The following is a 21,005-nucleotide window of genomic DNA, read 5'->3' on the forward strand; positions in this document are numbered from 1 at the left end:
GACCCTGCTGGTTATTTAAAACACCGGTGGCATAGCCCTCAGAATCACAGCATCTCAAACCACCACAGCATGACAGACAGACGAGTGGTGGCCGTTTGGTTTTATATCTATATCTAGTATAGATATAATTTCCCCCTTTACCAACTGCAAAAACCATGTGGGCACCATGTCTGACTTCCCCAGACTTCACAAGAGGAAAGGAGAATCAAACTCAAAATCGGCCCAAGGCCGATTCCTATGAAGCCAAGGTCAGACATGCCTCCACCCTACAATCTTCCATCAACCATCCCTCCCACAGCATGCTTTGCTTCATATCTGGGTTCAATAATCCATTGCCTCTGCCATCGCCTCTTCCTTCACTGTTTCATTGTTTCCCTAGGTAGGGATCTCATGCTTCACTCATACTCTTCCTTATTCATGGTCCTGGGATCTTCCGTCTCTGCTTCTGAGATGGCTCCTTTTAAGCCTAGTTGGAGGACAAAACTAACCAACCCAGCTTTAGAGTCTTGTATACCTTATTTGCATGGTCCCATCAAGAAATTTTGGATAGAAAAGCCGTATCAAGTAAATTCAAGGCACTACACCCATCACTCCAATCACCCATCACCAGAGGTGTCCATTTTTTCTATATATTTTCATAGTATTTATGTATTCATAAGAAGTATATAAGGAGCTCTGGTAGCATAGTGGTTACAAATCAGGCTGCGAACCACAAGGTCAGCAGTTCGAAAACTACCAGGTGTTCCGCAGGAGAAAGATGAGGCATTCTGCTCCCATAAAGATTTACAGCCTCAGAAACCCTGTAACACAGCCACCATCACCAAGAAGTATATAGTGGTTTCGAGTTTGGAGTTTTTTAATATTTGTTTTATTTTGTTTTCCCTTTATATTTAACACATGAGGAATCTGTGTATCATTTTGCACCTTGCTTTCCCCAACCCCCTCAGTAATGTCTCAGCCATCTTTCCATCCCAAAGCCGATAAATCTTCCATCTTTACTTTTACAATTACATTAATCCAAAGAGTGGACATAACATGTTTGTGCAGTCATTCTTTGATTCATAAACATTTAGGTTCTTACCAAGTCTGTTGCAAACAATGTAGCCATGTGATGCACTCAAAGTCTGAGGCTAGGAGCTGCCAGAGGAAGCTGGTGATTAAATAACAAAAATTGAGGGTAAACTCCAAGAAACTTCTATGGCAAAGTGATACGATAATGTTATGTCAACCCTAACAACAGATGTTGTTGTGTGCCGTGGAGTCGGTTCCGACTCATAGCAATCCTGTATAGGGTTTCCGAGCCTGTAAATCTTTACGGGAGCAGAAAGCCTCCTCTTTCTCCCATGGATCAGCTGGTAGTTTCGAACTGCTGACCTTGCGGTTCGCAGCTCGATTCGTAACCACTACGCTACCAGAACTTCTTGATAAGATCATGCATATTCAGGGTGGTATGACTGTAGACTGTGCTTGTATTTCATAAGTGTTGGTTTTTAAAATCCATTTTTCTAGTAATTAGTTTTTATTTTTTTAAAAAAGTAAAAATGAGCACAGTTTGTGACAGACCAGATGTGCCGTAAACTTAAAAGAAGTCATTTTCTGGGGCATAAGCATATATATTTTATTGTGATAGTACAGACTTGTTCCCCAAAGAAACCAGACCCCATTGTGCCTGGTATTTTGTATTAATTTACATTCCTGAGTTCTTGAATAAAAAAGAGGTTGTTGTTAACGAAATTCCTTCTACCATTGGTGATTGTCCATTGTTGTTGTTGTTAGGTACCATCCAGTTGGTACCGACTCATAGCGACCTTATGCACAGCAGAACGAAACACTGCCCGATCCTGGGCCAACCTCACTACTGTTGCCACGCTTGAGTCCATTGATGCTGCCACTTGGCCAATCCATCTCGTTGGGGTCTTCCTCTTCTTCTCTGACCCCACTGGTGTTGTTGTGAAGTGCCATCGAGTCGGTTCCAACCCATAGAGACACTGTATAGTGTTTCTGAGGAGCAGCTGGTGAGCTTGAACTGCTGACCTTACAGTTCAAACGACTTTGCAGTCTGGCGCATTAACCCATAGTGCCACTGACCCCATAGAATGGAACAAAATGCTTACTGGTCTTTCATTATCACCATCCTCATGATTAGAGTTGCAGATCAAACCAGTGAGATCCATATAGTTTTCACTGTCTGATTTTCAGAAAGATAATGCTGGGCATTTCTTCTTAGACCATCTTCATCTGAAAACTCCACTGAAACTCCCGTTCAAATCATAGCAGCTGCAAGCATCCACTGACAGAGGATGTTAGCGTGCTGGCTGAGACCTGACCTGGCTCTTCTACATGGGAAGTAAGAATTGAGCTTCTTTTCATTCACTTTTAAATTTACTTATATGTCTCTTTTCTTGGCTTTAAATGGAAATTTATTGTCTCACAGTCCTGGACTCTAGAAGAGAACAACTATGTTCTCTTCAAAGGCTCTAGAATGAGATCTTTCTTGTCTCTCTTAACTTCTGGTAGCCCCAGGTGTTTGCATGACTATCTCTCCTCCCTCTCAGTCTTTCTCTCTGTGTCTCTTCTCCTCTTTTACAGGCCACCACTCAGATTCCATTAGGACCCACTCTAGTATGATTTCATGTTAACTGATAACATCTTCAAAAATCCTATTTTCAAACAAGGTCACATTCACAGGTACCAGTGGTTAGGACTTCACATAAATATTTGGAGGACACAATTCCATTCATCATACTTGGCTCTTCTTTGTTGTTGTTAATTCTAATTCTTGATTGTTTCTATTGTCAGTGTGAATGATAACTTTATTTCTTACAAGATTATCTAATCCATTTTGGCTTGGGTAAAGAAAGAATATTTTCTATTTTGAACTTTCTAATTGAAATATATCATACCATGCAGAGAAATTAATATATTACAAGAAGATAATTCAATAAATCTACACAAACTGAGCACATTCTTTAACCAGCAGACAGACCAAGAATCTGAATATGACCATAACCTAGCTTCTTGTCACAATCCCCCTATGGATGACCAGTACCCTAATTCTAACTCCCTATTTTAGTTTTACCTGTTATTCATACTTGATACAAATGGAAACTGCAGTGTGTTCTTTTGTATTTGGCTTATTTTGCTCAATACTGTATTTATAAAATCCATCCATATTGTGGCTTGTAATTGCAAATCATTCATTTTCATTGATATATAATATCTATGTAAATATGCTACAATTTAAAAATTTCATTCTATTGTTTACAGTTATTCTGATACAGGGATATTACAAATAATGCTGCAATAGACATTTTTGTACACATCTTTTGGTGAACATATGTATGAATTTTATAAATGTACGTGTGGTGCTGTAGAATAAGCACTGGACCACAAGGTTGGTTTGAACTGCAAGGTCAGTGGTTCAAACTCACCAGCCACTCCTTGGAAACCCTATACTGGTTTATATATATATATATATATATATAGTTGGAACTAAGTCAAATGTATTTAAGAGCAACAGCAATAAAAGTAGGAGGGAAAGTGCTATACCTTCAAGATTACATTTGTTCATTTTTAGCAGATACTGTCAAATGACTTTCTCAAGCAGATGTTTTGCCATTGTTAATTTTTTTCACCTTTATAATCTATTTTTACTGTAGTTGTTGAGAATATATACAACAGAACTAACACCACTTTAACAATTTCTGCATGCACAATTCAGAAGTTCTGATATGGTGCTGTGAGTTAATGTCCCAGATTGCTAAATTGTTTGTACTACAAGGCTGGTGGTTCAAGCTCACCAGTTGCTTCTTGGAAACCCTATATAAAGTCCCTATGGGTTGGAAACGACTCAACAGCACTTAACAACAAGAACAACAACACACATACAGTTCAGTGACATCGATTACGTTCTTCGAGTTGTACAACCATTCTCACCATTATCTGAGTTGTTCCTGTTAACATAAATCTCACTGCCTCCTAACTTTCCTATCATATCCTTCAGGGTGTGATCCCATATAGACAGAGATTAAGAAAGCACAATGCTCAAGGCAAACATTCTTTACTAACTAAGCTAAACTATAGCTTGGTTTTAAGACTTCAGGGGATACTCTTGGTCTAAGTTTTAAAGATGATCTCAAGGCAGTCATTTCTGAGATTCATCCAATCTCCATGGCTCCAGAGAGTATGGATTACATGAGACTCTAATTTTAACTTTTATTCGGCATTTCCATGTTTTCATCAGGATTCTTCTTTAGAACTTTTGATCAAAATGTTCAGTAATGTTTAAGTGAGCATCATTCAGTTTTTCTGGTCTTCATGGCAAACGGAGGAGATGTTTATGGAGGCAACTAGCCACACATTCCATTTCTTTATCCTATCCCTGACTCTCCTTCTTCCTCTGTTACTCCAGGTGTAAAGAGACCAATTGTTGTACTTTGGATGGCCACTTTCAAGCTTTTAAGATCCCAGACAATACACAATGAAGGACAAGTCAGAACAAAACCTTTAAGCATTCTATTTCACCAGTTATCTGGTAAATGCCATAAAACCATGACCCTAAACCTCCAAACCAAGGAACAAAATCCCATGAGGCATTTGGTTGTACAGTTTCAATAACTACTTCTTTGGCCACTGTTGTAAATGTATCTTAGTTATCTAGCTAGTGCTGCTACTACAGACAATACCAGAGTAGGTAGCTTAAAAAAGAGAGATCTATTTTCTCAAAGTATAGGAGGCTAGAAGTCTAACTTTGATTGAAGAGTGCAGAATTCTTCAGAGAAGGGTTAGAGATGGAAACACCACTTTCAGAAGTGGATAAGCCTACACAGAGGATGCAGAGAAGCTAATTGTGGCCCTCCTGGCCATATTGTTCCCACCTCTTATCTGTCAGTTTGTCATACTGTAATGATTTGCATGTTATTGTGATTCTGGAAGCTATGCCACCAGTATTCTAAATACCAGCAGGATCACCCATGGTAGACAGGTTTCAGCTAAGCCAGATGAAGATAGACTAGAATGAAGGAGAGATGGACTACTTCTGAATGTTTAGCCACCGAAAACCTTATGAGTAACAGTGGAAAACTATCAGATAACCCTTGTTGTTGTTGTTGTCAGGTGCCATCGAGTTGGAACTGACTCATAGCAACCCCATGCACAGCAAAACGAAACAATGTCTGATCCTGGGCCAACCTCACTACCACTGCCACACTTGATGCCATCAATGATGCCACCTGGCTGATCCATCTCATTGGGGGTCTTCCTCTTTTTCACTGACCCTCCATCTTACCCAGCATGACATCCTTCTCCAGTGACTGTTCCTTCATGACAATATGCCATCCTTGCCTCCGAGGAGCACTCTAGCTGCACTTCTTCCAAAACAGATCTATTGGTTCTTTTGGCAGTCCATGGCACTTTTAGTATTCTCCTCCAACACCACAACTCAAAGGCATCAATTCTTCTACGATCTTCCTTATTCACCGTCCAGCTTTTGCATCCATATGAGGTTATTGAAAAGACCATGGCTTGGGTCAGGCGTACCTTAGTCCTCAAGCTGACATCTCTGCTCCTCAACACTTTAAAAAGTTCCTGTGCAGCAGATTTGCCCAATGCAATATGTCATCTGATCTCTTGACTGCTGCTTCCACGAGTGTTAACAGTTGATCCTAGAAGAGTGAAGTCCGTGACAACTTCAATCTTTTCTCCATTGATAAGAATGTTGTTTATTGGTCCAGTGGTGAGGATTTTTGTTTTCCTGACATTGAGATGCAACCTATACTGAAGGCTGTGCTCTTTGATCTTCATCAGTAAATGTTTCAAGTCCTCTTCACTTTCAGCAAGCAAGGTTGTATCATCTGCATATCACAGGTTGTTAATGAGTCTTCCTCCAATCCTGATGCCACATTTTTCTTCATAGAACCCAGCTTCTCGTATTATTTGCTTAGCATACAGGTTGAATAAGTATGGTGAAAGAACACAACCTTGTCGCACACCTTTCCCAAAATTTAAAACATTCAGTGTTCCCATACTCTGTTCGAACAACTGCTTCTTGGTCCAGGTACAGATTCCTCAGAAGTACAATTAAGTGTTCTGGAATACCCTAGAATATTTAATACTGAAACACTATGAATAGCACTAGAATGTTGTCAGACATAGTGCCAGAAGATGAGCTCCTTAGTTTTGAAGGCTCTCACAGTATGACTGGAATTGACCAGGATGACGCAAATGGAGTAAAACTTTCAGAACTTTCATTTGCTGATGGAGCACAACTTAAAATGAGGAGAAACAGCTGTAAACATCCAATAATAATCAGAACATGGAACGTACAAAGTAAGAGTCTAGAAAAATTGGAAGTTGTCAAAAATGAAATGGATTATATATACATTGATATCTTAGGTATTAGTGAGCTGAAATGGGTTGGTATTAGCCATTTTAATCTGACAATCATATTGTTAACTTGCTACGAATGACAAATTGAAGAGGAATGGCATCATATTCATCATCAACAAGAACATTTCAAGATCTAGCTTGAAGTATTATGCTATCTGTGATAGGATAACACCCATATGCCTACAAGGAAGAACAATTGATGCAACTATTATTCAAATTTGTGCACCAATCACAAAAACTGATGATGATGAAATTGAAGAATTCTACCAACATCTTCATTTTGAAACTGATTAAACATGCAATAAAAATATATTGACAATTACTGATGACTGGAATGCAACAGTTGGAAACAAAGAAGGATCATTAGTTGGAAAATATGGCTTTGGTAATAGAAATGTTGCTGGAGATCACATATTATAATTTTGCAAGACCAGCAACTTCTTCATTGCAAATACCATTTTTAAACAACATAAAAGATGACTATACACATGAACTTCACCAGATGACATATAGAGAAATCATATTGACTATATCTGTGGAAAGAGATGGTGGAAAAGCTCCATATCATCAGCCGAAACAAGGCCAGGGACAGACTGTGGAACAGACCATCAATTGTTCATATGCAAGTTCAGGCTAAAGCTGAAGAAAAAAAATTTAAGTCCATGAGAGCCAAAATTTGACCTTCAATATATACCTCCTGAATTTAGAGATTTGATGCATTAGACACTAATGACTGAAGACTAGAAGGGTTGTGGGATGACATCAAGAACATTGTACAAGAAGAAAGCAAAAGGTCATTAAGAAGACAAGAAAGGAAAAGGCCAAAATGGATGTCAGAAGAGACTCTGAAAAAACTTGCTCTCCAGCAAGAGATGCTAAAGTAAATGGAAGAAATGAGGATGTAAATGAATTGATCAGAATATTTCAAAGGGCAGCTCAAGAAGATAAAATAAAGTGTTACAATGAAATGTTCAAAGACCTGGAGTTAGGAAACCAAAAGGAAAGAACATGCTCAGCAGTTCTCAAGCTGAAAGAACAGAAGAAAAAATTCAAGCCTCGATTTGTAGCATTGAAGGATTCTATGGGCAAAAAATTGAATAATGCAGAAAGCACCAAAAGAATATGGAATGAATACACAGAATCATTTACCAAAAAGAAATGGTCTATATTCAACCATTTCAAGAAGTGGCAAATGATCAGGAGCCAATGAAGGAAGAAGCCCATGTGCATTGAAGGCATCGGCAAAGAACAAAGCTCCAGGAACTGATGGAATACGAATTGAAATCTTTCAGCAATCTGATGAAGCATATGAGGCACTCACTAATCTATGCCAAGAAATTTGAAAGACAGCTACCTGACTAACTGATTGGAAGAGATCCATATTTTTGCCCATTCCAAAGAGAGATAATACAACGGAGTGAGGAAATCATCTGACAATATCATTAATATCATATGCAAGTAAAATTTTGCTAAAGGTAATTCAAAACCAGCTGCAACAGTACATTGATAGGGAACAGCCAGAGGTTCAAGCTGGATTCAGATGAGGACATGGAACAAGGGATATCATTGCTGACATAAGATGGATCTTGGCTGAAAGCAGAGAATACCAGAAAGATGTTTTCCTGTGCATTACTGACTATGGAACGACTTTCAACTGTGTGGATAACATTGCAAAGAATGGGTATTTCAGAACATTTCATTGTGTTTACAGGAACCTGAGGCAGTTGTTCGAAAGAACAAGGGGATACTGAATGGGTTAATAATCAGGAAAGGTGTGTCACAGGCTTGTGTTTTTTCACCATACTTATTCAATCTGTAAACTGAGCAAATAATCTGAGAAACTGGATTATATGAAGAAGAATGCGGCATCGATTGGAGGAAGACTTATTAACAACCTGAGATATGCAGATGATACAACCTTGCTCACTGAAAGCACAAAGAATTTAACATATTTATTGATGAAGATCAAACACCACAGCCTTCAGTATGGGTTGTACCTCAATGTAAAGAAAATAAAAATCCTCACAACCAATAAATAACATCATGATGAATGGAGAAAAGATTGAAGTTGCAAAAGACATCATTTTGCTTGGAATCACAATCAACATTCATGGAAGCAGCAGTCAAGAAATAAAATGACCCGCTGCACTAGGCAAATCTGCTGCACAAGACCTATTTAAAGTGCTCAGGAGCAAAGATGTCAGCTTGAGGATTAGGGTACACCTAACCCAGGCCATCATATTTTCAATAGCTTCATATGCATGTGAAGGTTGGATAATGAATAAGGAAGACCATAGAAGAATTGATGCTTTTGAGTTATTGTTTGGAAGAAAAATATTAAAAGTACCATGGATTCCCTGAAGAACAAACAAATCTCTGTTGGAAGAAGTACAGCCAAAGTGCTCCTTAGAAGTCCGGATGGCGAGTCTTGATCTCTCATACTTTGGACATATTATCTGGAGAACCAATCCCTAAAGAAGGAAATCATGTATGGTAAAGTGGAGGATCAGTGAAAAAGAGGAAGACTTCCAATGAGATGGAACAACGGGCTCAAGAGTAAGAATGATTGTGAAAATGGCACATGACTAGGCAGTGTTTTGTTCTGTGTGCATAGAATCACTGTGAGTCAGAGTCAACTGGACAGTACATAACAATAACAGCCATACTGTTACATTCTGTTGTTTTTTTTGTTGTTGTTAGGTGCCATCGAGTCAGTACCGACTCATAATGACCCTATGCACAACAGAACGAAACACTGCTTTTGTGGACCAACCTCACAATTGTTGCCACGTTTGAGCCCATTGATGCTTCTGTGAAATATTATCAATCCTAGCCTCTGTGCCTGAGATTATGGATCCCTTTTGAAGTGAGCTGTTAATGAGGCAGTATGAAGGTGGAATTAAGAACTAAGGATTAAGAAATCCTGGTGTGGGGCTGTAGGATAAAGCAATAGACTACAAAGTAAGTTTGAATCACAAGGTCGGATATTCAAACTTACCAGCCACTTCTTGGAAACCCTACACAGGATCACTATGAGTCAGAACCAACTTGAAGGCAGTTTACAACAACAACAAGGAATAAGGATCAAGGGAGAATAAGATCGGGGGTTCAAGCTCACCAGCTGCACCTTGGAAGCCCTATACAGAGTCACTATGAACCCAAAGCACTTAAAAACAGAAGAGTAAGAAAGAGTCCTGGTGTGGCACTGTAAGATAAGCACTGGACTGCTAACCACAAGGTCAACAGTTCAAACTTACCTACTGTTCCTTGAAAACCCTATACAGGGTCGCTATTATTCGAAACTGACTCTAGGGCACTTAACAACAAAGTATAAGGATTAGGGTGGGGCTAAGGCTTATGGGTGTCCCCACCTTGCTGTGACACTGTGGGTTAATGCGCCAGACTGCAAAGCTGTTTGAACTGCAAAGTCAGGGATTCAAGTTCACCAGCTGCTCCTCAGAAATCCTATACAGGTTGGCTATGGGTCGAAATCAACTCAACGGCATTTAACAACAACACCTTATTACAGGGTGTGACTTAAGGGACCACCCTTAGTTCTCCATGGGGGCATGGTCTGAGTTCAATAGATAGGAATATTTTCAACAAAAGTAGCTCTCTTGCTCTGGGTCATGCATGTGGCATCAAGTCTGACCTCCGTTTGTGGGACTTGTGACCTGACCTAATTCAACAGCTCCTCTAGCTTCAGGCATCAACAGCCTACTGTCTGACCTGCCCATTTGGATTCCTCAGTTCTGAGACTGCATGATTGGGAAAGTCCTCCAGACCGACCTCTGAACTAAGGATTTAGGACTTGCCAGCCTCCACAATTACATGAGCCACTTCCTTTGACAGTTGTGAGTTCTATAAGATGTGTGTCATGTTGTAGAACACCGGAACATAAGGAAGGAGAGGAGTAGTGATTGATACCAAGGATTATGGAGTGGTATAATGTTGGGAACATTGGAAATTTGAAATATCTTTAACCTCCACCTTACAGGAACCAGCTTCATGCTGATCTTTCTAAAAGAGCAGAGGGTAAACTGAGAAACACTAACTTCACCTTTTGATATTTTCATTTAATAAGGTTTTCTATAATTGTGTAGCAATACTTTTTTTACTTACCCATATGTGTCAGCCCCTGGAAGTAAAATGGTGTGATAATCATTTTGTAAATTATCTGGTTTGAAGTTTCTGGGGTCCTAGGAGGGGGACTAAAACCAAACCAAACTCATTGCTATCGAGTCTCTCTTGACTCATAGTGACCCTGTAGGACAGAATAGAACTGCCCATTGTTGTTGTTAAGTGCAGTCAAGTCAGTCCTGACCCATAGTGACCCTGCATAGGGTTTCCATGGAGCAACTGGTGAGCTTGAACCATCAACCGTGTGGACTTTGTAGTCCAGCACATTAGCCCACAGCACCACACTAGGACTCCATAGAACTGCTCATTGTTGTTGTTATATGCCATGGAGTCAGTTCCAACTCATAGTGACCCTGTACAGTGTTTCTGAGGCTGTAAATCTTTATGGGAGCAGAAAGCCTCATCTGGTAGCATAAAGGAGCTCTGGTAGCATAGTGGTTACAAATCGGGCTGAGAATCTCATGGTCAGCAGTTCAAAACTACCAGTTGTTCCACAGGAGAAAGATGAGAACTGTCCATAGAGTTCCCCAAATTGTAAACCTTTACATAAGCATATTGGTTCAAACTTTTGACCTTCAGTTAGAAGCCAAGCACTTAACCACTACCACAAGGGCTCCTTGGAGGGGCCCAGGAGAGGTAATTGCCTCTCTGAAGATTCCGTTTCCTCCTGTGGGAAACTGAGGCTGAGGCTACACCAAGGTCACGCACACATAGATTTGTTGTCAGAGCAAGACTAGACCCAGTCTGTAAGCCTAGCATTCCTCCTTCAGACTTCCAAGGATGGCCCAAGTCCAAAAGTTCACAAGAATAGGATGGTAATATATTGGGCAGGCAGGGGGTTGAGGGGGAGAGGGATGGAGCACAGGTCAGAATAAGGACCAAGGGTCTTCTGGTGTGTCGGCAGCAGAGCAGAGTCAGGTAGGACAGGCTCCATGGGGGAGGGCCTGAAAACCCAGAGACATGGCTCTCACGAAACTGATTCAGAGCTCTGGATCTAGCATAAGGGTCAGGGTGTCAGTTTCCCGCAACTGCCAGTGGAAAAATCATGGTATAAAGGAAAACATTGTGATTTAGAAATCGATCAAGAGACAGGACTCCCTCTGTGGCCATCCGACCTGGAGGGATGTCAGAAGGCGGGGCTACAGCTAGACACACAGGGAACTGGCACTAAAAGCAGCGCAGTGACATTTGCAAAAGGAAGTTTGGGGGGATTCTACACATTTTCTCCTCCTCTTCCCTGTCGTGCCTTCTTTGCCCAGCCCTGACGCCTTCAGGCGGGTGGGTGCACATCTCCAAAAAAGTCCAGCATTGTGACCACAGCTTTCCCATGGCACAAAGAGAAAAAGTCCCATCGGTTCAAGGGCAAACTCTTTGGCTGCTGCTTTTTACTTCTGCCTGTGCATTAAAAAGTTAACCTGTGAGGTACCCTTTACTCTTGTGTATCCAGCAAGAAAAAAACCAGGTTTGGCCTGACTGACAAACCATATGAACAATCTGTAAAACCCCAATATAAAAAGACACAACTATTTCAATAATTACACTGTGCACATACAGATACTTAACTGACATTCAGAGACAAAAACAGTAGACAATCTTTCTCCCATTAACTTCTCAATATCTATCTGCGTACCTCTAAGGTGGTGACTAGAGGAGGGGCCTGAGTGAGTGGACACCCCCACCCACTACTGGAGGCTTCTACTTCAGTGCAAACACACTGCCTGTGTAGCAAGGAGACTGGACAATCAGCCACAGTTTTATTTTTGTTTCAAAGTGGTGGTTTTTGTCTCTGCTTTTATATTGCTTCTGCTTTTAGTCCTTTTGAGCACACATTTTTCCTGGAAGTGGGAGCTTTTTCTCCCTACGTTAGCCAAGAAGAGACAGCAATCATGACCATATAGCCAAGCTACAAGCATACCCCATAATATTCCACCATTGAGACAAGAGCCAATAACAGCTGCTAAGCATTACATGTGAAAAGGAAAGCCTATCTCCCGATCATATCCACCAGGAGACACCCAGTAAACTTAATAACACAACAACAAACATCCATTTAAGCATTAAAAACCCACATAATTACAGGAAATGTAAAACACAACACAAAAAAACAAAACACAACAAAAGATCTCAAAACATGTCCCAAAACAGAAAAGAGTACCTGAGACCAATGCACTGGAGACAGACAAAGGCTCCCCAGAACAGAATAAGGACCAAGAATCAAAGCTGGGAGGTCAGGAGGAAGGAACAGCAGAAGGAAACTTTGACTACAATATGTCTTAGTGCTGGGAATGTCTGTTACCTGGAGGGATCAGAGACACCTGGAAGTGAATTCATAAATAGACTTATCTGTCACCCTAAGCAAAGAAGCCAAGTACATCTCCCTTCTGTTCACCTAATCTTTTAACACTGCGTATTGATGGGCTTGACATTAACTCTGTCTTCCTAAAATAATATGGGGGCTTGTCCCCATCCAACCCAAGCAATGAACTTGTAACTACCAAGACATTAGGCTAAACCATCACCCATATTACTCAGGCATGCCTTTACCTTTGTGCAAATACTGGTCTTGCCAAGGCTGAGAGGTCATTTCCAGAAACAATGGTGACTGTTGACAGTGGCCACTCCACTTCGTGGCAAGCAGGCAGCAGCAGAGAAGGGAACATGTTGTGAGAATCAAGGTAAAGAAAGAGGGATCTGAGAACTGCTGGACTGCAAAGCTGGCAGGAAACTTAGAACAATCTAAAACAATCCTTTTCCAAATTACGAGTTCAACCCACTTAGCTTATCTGCACCTCAGTTTCTTCATTTATAAAATGGGGATCTGTCTGTAGTGGATGCTATTGATGCTCCACCTTTAGCCCCTAAACTTTTTAAATTTCCATGCACAGTGTAGTCCTGGTGTGGTTCTGCAGGATAATGCACTGAACTGCAAGGTTGATCTGAATTAAAAGGTTGGCAGTTCAAACTCACCAGCTGCTCCTCAGAAATCCTATACAGGGTAACTATGAATTAGAACCGAATTGACATCACTTAACAACAACAAGTTGCACCATGGCTCTGAGTCCCTTTGCCTGGGGCTTTTTTTTCCACCTGCAATCACCCATTCAGCCTGTGAACTTGAAAGTGTTGAAGAACCAGCATATCCCAGAAGCAGCAGAAAATGTAACTGTTTTGTAAATGTTCTAGCTCCTAAGGAACAAGGTAACTCTGAGGCACATGTTGTACACTGCCTCCCAGGGTTCCCCAGCAGGATTGATTTCCCATTGCTCACAATGACAATGCATTATGCTTGAAATGGATCCTGTGTTGGCTGTCCTTCCTTCCCTGCCTCACTTTCCTGCTTCTCCCTGGGATAATGTCTTATAAAAATTACTTGCATTTGAATCTTTATAACAGTGCCTGCTTCTGGGAAAACCAAATTAAGAACCCACCCAGCGTAAAATCAGGTAAGGATTATTATCATGAAACCGTGTCCCTATTTTATATATTAGACAAAAGAAGCTAGCGATCAATATGAGTATAAGTTGGGTGTCCCACAACTTTTGAACTCCAGATGTTCACTGTGGAGAGTTTAAGGATGAAGGAACATAAGCCAGAGTACTATTAGCAGTAAAAGACGTTCCCAACACAAAAATCACAATCTTCAAATGGTGAGAATTGCTTTCTGCCATGTTCGACAATTGGCTATACTCCACGACCCGCGTGGAGAGATTAAACCCAACAGGAGATTAGAAACAAAAGGAAGACACAGTACACAAATGAAATAAGTAAAGTTGAACCAGGTGGGACACAGTACTCTGATGGAGATACTGTGACACTGACCAAGTGCAGCAAGTTTATTTTAAACAAAACTCAAGGGGAGGTGCTTGAGGGAGGGTTAGGAGTACAAGAACATCTTGTACAGATAGTGCATGCAGTAAGTGGAGACTTAATCAGAAAAACCATAACTTGTGGTAGCTAGCTAGAACACAGATTAAAGCAGCTAGATTGCTGCACACGCTGAGCCGAAGGACATAGCTAAGTACAAGGAAAGACCTTGCAAATTCCCTGTTCCATGAGGCATCCCTGCAAGTTCCTCAGGGGGTAGCGTGCCTTGGATGCAGCCCGAGTTTCTGGACCCAAACTGTTCAGTTTCAATCCTTTGGTTAAACTACCCCCAAGTCAATGACCTTCGGCTCAGCTGCTCCCAACAGCTTTCTACCAATGATAAAGTGCTGTCAATGCACCAATCAACTGAGGAATCAATTTTTAGCATAATCTGGCCTGTAATTGATATCAAGTGGAAAATGCGTAACCTGTGGCCTCAGTAGTTCATAGTTTATACAGAACCCAAAGAGAATATCTATCTAAGAAGTAGCTTAGCAAAATCAGCAGCAAATCCTAGCACATCATGTGGAACCAGTAAGTAAGAAATCACTCTGAAAAAGACAGGGGCTTGTCAAAGAAACATAGGACCGCTGAAGGCTAAAGCTAAATAATAAAATATAGTATTGAATTATAAATCATAGATTAAAATGACTGTCCATGAGATCCTTGATTAAATAAGTCAGTGGAGAAGTGACTATTCTTCCTTGCAATAGAATTCTAATTAATAACAGTGCAAGGAAGCAGGAAGAAAGTCATCATTAGACAAACACCACAGTGGTCTTGTAGTAGATGGGCAAAGACATAAGAAGAAAGAGGATTTATATAGCCTCAAAAAGTCTCCCCATATTAAAGCATGAGTAAAGGAGGGGAATAATGTTGAGATGCTTGGTTGTCTTTTGAATCTTGGTTTCCCTTGCCTACTATTGTAAAATAGACACTTGAGAAAGGAATAGCCAAAATCATCACTACAGAAAGTTTGTAAGTCCGTCTTTAGCCTATAACTGATTGGAATACCTTAAAGGGGGCTAGAAGTTGCCCAGTGAAAGAGACTTCCTGTGGAGCCTTTACATTGCACAAGACCATAGATGGAATCCAGAACCCCATTCAGAACCAACTGAGGTAGGAAATTTCCACTGGAAAGGATGAGTAGATCAGCCTGGAGCAGCTAGAAGAACAGATAATACTCCATGAAAGAAAGACCTGCAGGAAAAATCTGAAACAATAACGGCATCCTGATTGATTTATTACTACAAGAACAAGTAAGCTGTTCTCCCGGAAGCCATCAAGGCAAGTGGTCAGGACCCCTCAGAGCAAACTCCCTTCCAAGACTGAGACTCAAGTGGAATACATGAGCAGGCATTTGGTCTGGCTAGTGACCACATTGGTCACTGATAAGGGGAAGGGGGGGGGGAAAAACAGCTCTGAAGTTGTGAGCTAAGCCCGACCACATTCAATAGACCCCTGTGAACCCAGGTGGAGACCTGAATGGCCAGCAATATGGCAAGACCCGGGGACTTCTGGGCCCAGAGGCAGTGACATGGCCACTAAGGACTAGAGCAGCTGAGGACATTGGACTCAGGGAGAGAGAAGTGTTGTGTGCTGGCAGCCAGGGGGCGGCCTGTGTGGTGTACCCTTTGGTTATTTGATGATGCATGGAGGGGATTGTAATCATTGCAATGAAATGAAATACGATAGGATGAGTATAAAGCTGATGTTCTCCCATGTAAACCTCACAATAAAAACTTAAAAAAAAAAAATCCCTCCAAGGGATATGTTGACAAGACTAGGGGTGGGTGCAGATGGAACAGTACAGCCAAAAAACCCAGGGAAACCATTTTACCAAGTGTTTAGGGTCGTTGTCACCAAAACTAAGACACACTGGTGACATGACATCCATAACACTGTGCACTTCTCTAATGCCTGGTGCCCTTGCTAGGTCTGCATGTCCTCTCCTCAGTCATGGGAAGTTTCCAGACAGGCCTGGATCTAGAGATGGTCTGCAAAATACTCTTCACAGGTGGTCTGGTCTACAGAAGACCAGAGAGAAAAAAAGCAATCAATGCAAACATGAGATCCTGAAAGGGACCCAGGAAAAAAAAAATTGGGCATTAATGGAAAAACTGATGAAGTTTGAATAGGCTCTTCAGTGTCTTAATTGTGCTGTAGCAAGGCTAATTTCCTGGTTGGTTTTGTTAGGCTCAAGAGGCTGAGTAAATATATGGAAACTCTCTGTACTATTCTTGTAACTTTTCTATAAATCTAAATAGTAGTTTAAAATAAAAAGTTAAGAACAACAACAGCCCATGTCTGTTTTCAGCAGTGTCTTCGTTGGGATAGGAGCCAGCACTTCATTTGTGTTAGTTTGAGTAATACTTAAAACTAAGGCAACAAGGCTCAAAAAATTTTGAACAATGTGATGGGGGAGGTAAGGGCTGAGAAATTCTCTCTCTGGAATGCTCCCATCGGTATCCAGGAGGCAACAATGACAAGATTCCATCCAAATATATTTGGCAGAAGTAATGTGGAGTGAGTGGTCACCATTAATCAACAGCACCAGCTCCACAGTTCTCGGTCAGGTCTTGTGGGCCCACACCATTGCATCAGCCAACACCCAAGATCTAGTTTCATACAAAAGTACAGGAACATCTGTTTTAAACTGCCTGACCCATAATCTTTCCCACAACCTCCTTGCAGCTTATTTGAATTTGGATCATGAAACAGTGTTACCGCGGGAGTAGTTTGGGAACATTTAGAACATTCTGAGCACCTCAGTTCTAAGCCTATCACCAATTATGATGTGGGTGGAGAAAGAGGACCAGTTTAAGGTGTCTCTCAGGGGAAAAGGGCTCAAGAGTGAAGCGAGCAGGCTCTTGCAAAGTCATGGTGCTAGTGGTGAAGTGGCAATAGAGACAATAGGCCTATCTGCCTACAGAAAATGAGGCTTCCTCTTCAAAGAGGCCAACCCAGGCCACAAGCTAAAAGTCCAAGTCAGCCTCCACAGAAATGCCAGCAAACCCACAGTGCAAGGCAAAGAGGCAGGGCCTGCCACGTCTACACCTATCCTTTAAGCAAATACCAGGCTGAGGTCAGGGAAGAAATAAATATTGACAAAGGTAGGAGCAGTAGTAAGACCAGGTGGCTGGGCCCCAGAGAGAACATGACAACAAAGGCTCTCCTGAAGACAGCTTGAAGAAAGCTCCTGGTCCCACAGTCCCTTCCCCATGTATCCTGGGAGTGCCCCCCTTACTGAGTTCCTCCATGTCACCTAGCTACTGCTCTAGGATCCTGGGGGACTTTGAGTCAGTCTACCAAGACACTGAGCCAAGCCTTGGGCTCAGTGCTCATGTTTGGTAAAGGTGTGATCTGGAAAGTCCACAGATAATCTGTGCTTAGTGCTGTGACAGGAGACTCTGTGCAAATTCAGGTCCTGATTCACTGGGGTTCTATGTGAACTTCCTGTCCAAAGAGCTTGCTGGGCTCCTCAGAATAGAGTTTTTCCAGTGTGAGCACAGGGCACTCATCTATGGCCCCAGGGAGTGAGGGACAGTAAAGCAAGGAGAATGTGTGTCCTGACTTCCACCTCACCTCACCACAGCACCTACAAAGTGAAACAGCCAATCTGTTCTTTTTCCTTTGGCTGGGAGCACGCTTTCCTCTCACTAGGTAGCCAATTAGATCCTTCTGGGCCAGAGGGTAGGGTTGGTGGTAGTGGTGTCCTAATTCATTTCCTCCAGGAAAGTCCTCTGACCCCCATCTCTAGACCAAAGAGGAGTATCTGTCTATTTTAAGCCCCAGTCACTCCAGAATATCCCTCTCCCAGTATTGGCCACATTGGAGATTGAGGTGCCCCTGGCCACTGAAAGTCCTAAGCCCAGGAGGGTGCCTGGTATGTGGAAGACACAGCTGGACATAAGTGCTAAAGTGATGACATCAGGAATTTCTCATCATTCCAGCCCCCTGCAGTGTCATGCTTACCACCCCCTCCTGCTTTGCATCCCTAACAACAGGCCCAGCAAAGTTCCAGGACTACCTCCCATTGGCTGGCTGGGGTCACATGCATGTGTGTGACCCAGTCACTTAGGCTGAAGGGGGAGAAGGGCACATCAAGAAGCAAAGGGCAGAAACTGGAAATGGAGAAGGGGAATCCCTGCCAGGAAACCAGAAAACTGTTACCCAAAGGAGGGAGAACACGTAGACAGGCCAGAAATAACAAATGTCACTATAATTTACCTCACTGCTCCCTCACACGAGGCCCATTCCATTATGAGGGCTGCTCTGATGATCAGAAAGTTCAGAATTGAGTAAATCCTGTCTCTCAATCTCATCATACCCATTCTGTCTTGTAGTATTACCTAGAACCACTTCTTCCTTTGTTCACCTGATGACCGCTATAAGGTTTGTTGGCAGCTCTCATGTACCTCACTACCACTCAAATCTCTGTATGTCTAGGTATGGTATTCCTAGCTTCCTTGTGCAGTTTTCATATGTTGTAGATTCCAGACCCTGCCTGTGCTGCTTGCCCTGCCATTTGTCAGACATGGACTATTTCCCTGCTCAAGACCTCCAATACACTATCTCCATCCAATCCTTACTCTGTGTTTGAGATCCATCAAAACCCAGCTCCCCAAATATTGCTGGCCTTTATCCATTATTCCACAAGCCTGTTGTCATTATTAGTTTTAAAAAAATGTAAATAGTTTAAAAATTATTGACCTGGTATCCAGTGTGCATGTGTAGTGGCTCCACAGAATAAGCACTAGACTTGGAAATACAAGGTTAGTGGTTTGAGCCTACCAGCTGCTCTGCAGGAGAAAGATCAGGATTTCTGCTCCTACAAAAGATTTAAAGTCTCAGAAATCCTACATAGGGTTGCTATGAGTTGAAACTGACTCCACAGCACTTAACAACAACAACAACAACATCTGTTCATCTACCTATCCAATCTACCTATTTATTTATCATATATATAAACTAACTAACCAAAAGGACATCATAGGGACTTAGATTTTGGCAGATCCTAAGGCTTCAATAAGCCTAGGGAAGGGGGCAAGGAAGAACATACCTCTGGAACATTCAAGCTCTGGAACCCCAGCCCACCAGACCCTGTTTAAGCTTCTCCCATCTGCACTTTCTGCTCCAGTTAGAAAAACTCCAGATAAATCATCATCCCTCCTTCATGGGGACCTCAGGGGAAGCCAATAGTAGCTGGGGCAGAGGAGGAGTTGTGAGATGACATCAAGACCATCATGCATGAAGAAAGCAAAAGGTCATTAAAGAGACAGGAAAGAGGTCAGCGTTTAAGGGGAAACAGTGCAGACCTCTAACAGTGATACCACAGAATAACGGACGCAGCAGGTTCAGGGGACAGTCCTGGAACTCTAAACTACATATAAACGAATATTTCGAAGGATCAAAGGCTTACTGCTAGTGGGATTTGTAGCAGAAGCAAGAAAGTTGGCATTTTCTGATCTGAGGTGGCCAGAGTGGCCATCTTGGGCATGCCAAACCAGAAGCAGGATCAGTGGAATGCTCCCACAGAGGTCTGACTGATCTCAGAGATGAATGTGTGAATATTTTTTTCCTGTTAATTGGTGCCTGTGCACCTCCACTCTGGTGACTAGAGGGGGTGCCTGAGCGAGTGAACACCCCCCACCCTGAGGGTTCTACTACGTATGCGCACGGATCTGCTCAGCAAAGACCACAGTGCTCAGAATCTAAGAAGTGGGAGGAGTCAACAGCAACTGCTTAAAATGTAATGGTCTTCCAGAACAGTTCCAGCCGGCTGAGTTAGGAGCGTTAAAGTCATACTCATAATTTGCTACAGTTTTCTGTTTTTTGTTTGCGAGTATAGACTGTAGTATCCAATCTGGTTTTTATTTTTTGGTTTTTTGTTTTTTTTTTTGCTGTTGTGGTTTTATTTTTTGTTATTTTTTTTGGGGGGGGGGGTTTCCCTTTTATCTTGAAGGAGTTCTTTCTCTCCCTATATTACCTAAGAAGAGACAGCAATTATGGTCATATAGCCAAGCTACAATTACACCCTATAAAATCCCACCATCCAGGCAAGAGCCAATACTTGCTGCTATATACCAGATAGACAGCCAACACCTGCTACAGCTACTCTAAGTTGAGTTATTAGAAAAGTGAAAAAGGAAGCCCATCACATCTACCTAGAGACAATCAGAAAGCTTAATAATATATCAACATATATTCATTTAATTATTGAAAACACATCTAATTATTGAAGATACCTAAGAGATAGTCAAAGATTTAAGCACATGTCCAGAAACAAGATAAGAGTAATTGAAACAAATGAGCTGCAGGTAGATCTAGACGTCCCATTGGAAGGAGGGCAGGCTTTGGAACTGCCTGAGAAAGAAATCAAGAAAATGATATTAAGGAGTATCCAAATGCTCTACAGAGGTGTTGAGAAAATAAAGAATAAGTCAGGAAAGTGCTACAAGAACATTCAAAGAAGATAGAAATAGCACTGGAAACAATTCAAAACCTGCAGAAAGAGGTCCAAATGATAACAATAAAATATCAGAAGTGGACAATGCACTAAAAGGGCAAAGGACTAGAATTGAAGAGATGGAAGCAAGACTAGAGAGCTGGAA

Source organism: Chrysochloris asiatica, unplaced genomic scaffold, assembly GCF_000296735.1.
Source record: "Chrysochloris asiatica unplaced genomic scaffold, ChrAsi1.0 scaffold00039, whole genome shotgun sequence".
Lineage (NCBI taxonomy): Eukaryota > Metazoa > Chordata > Mammalia > Afrosoricida > Chrysochloridae > Chrysochloris > Chrysochloris asiatica.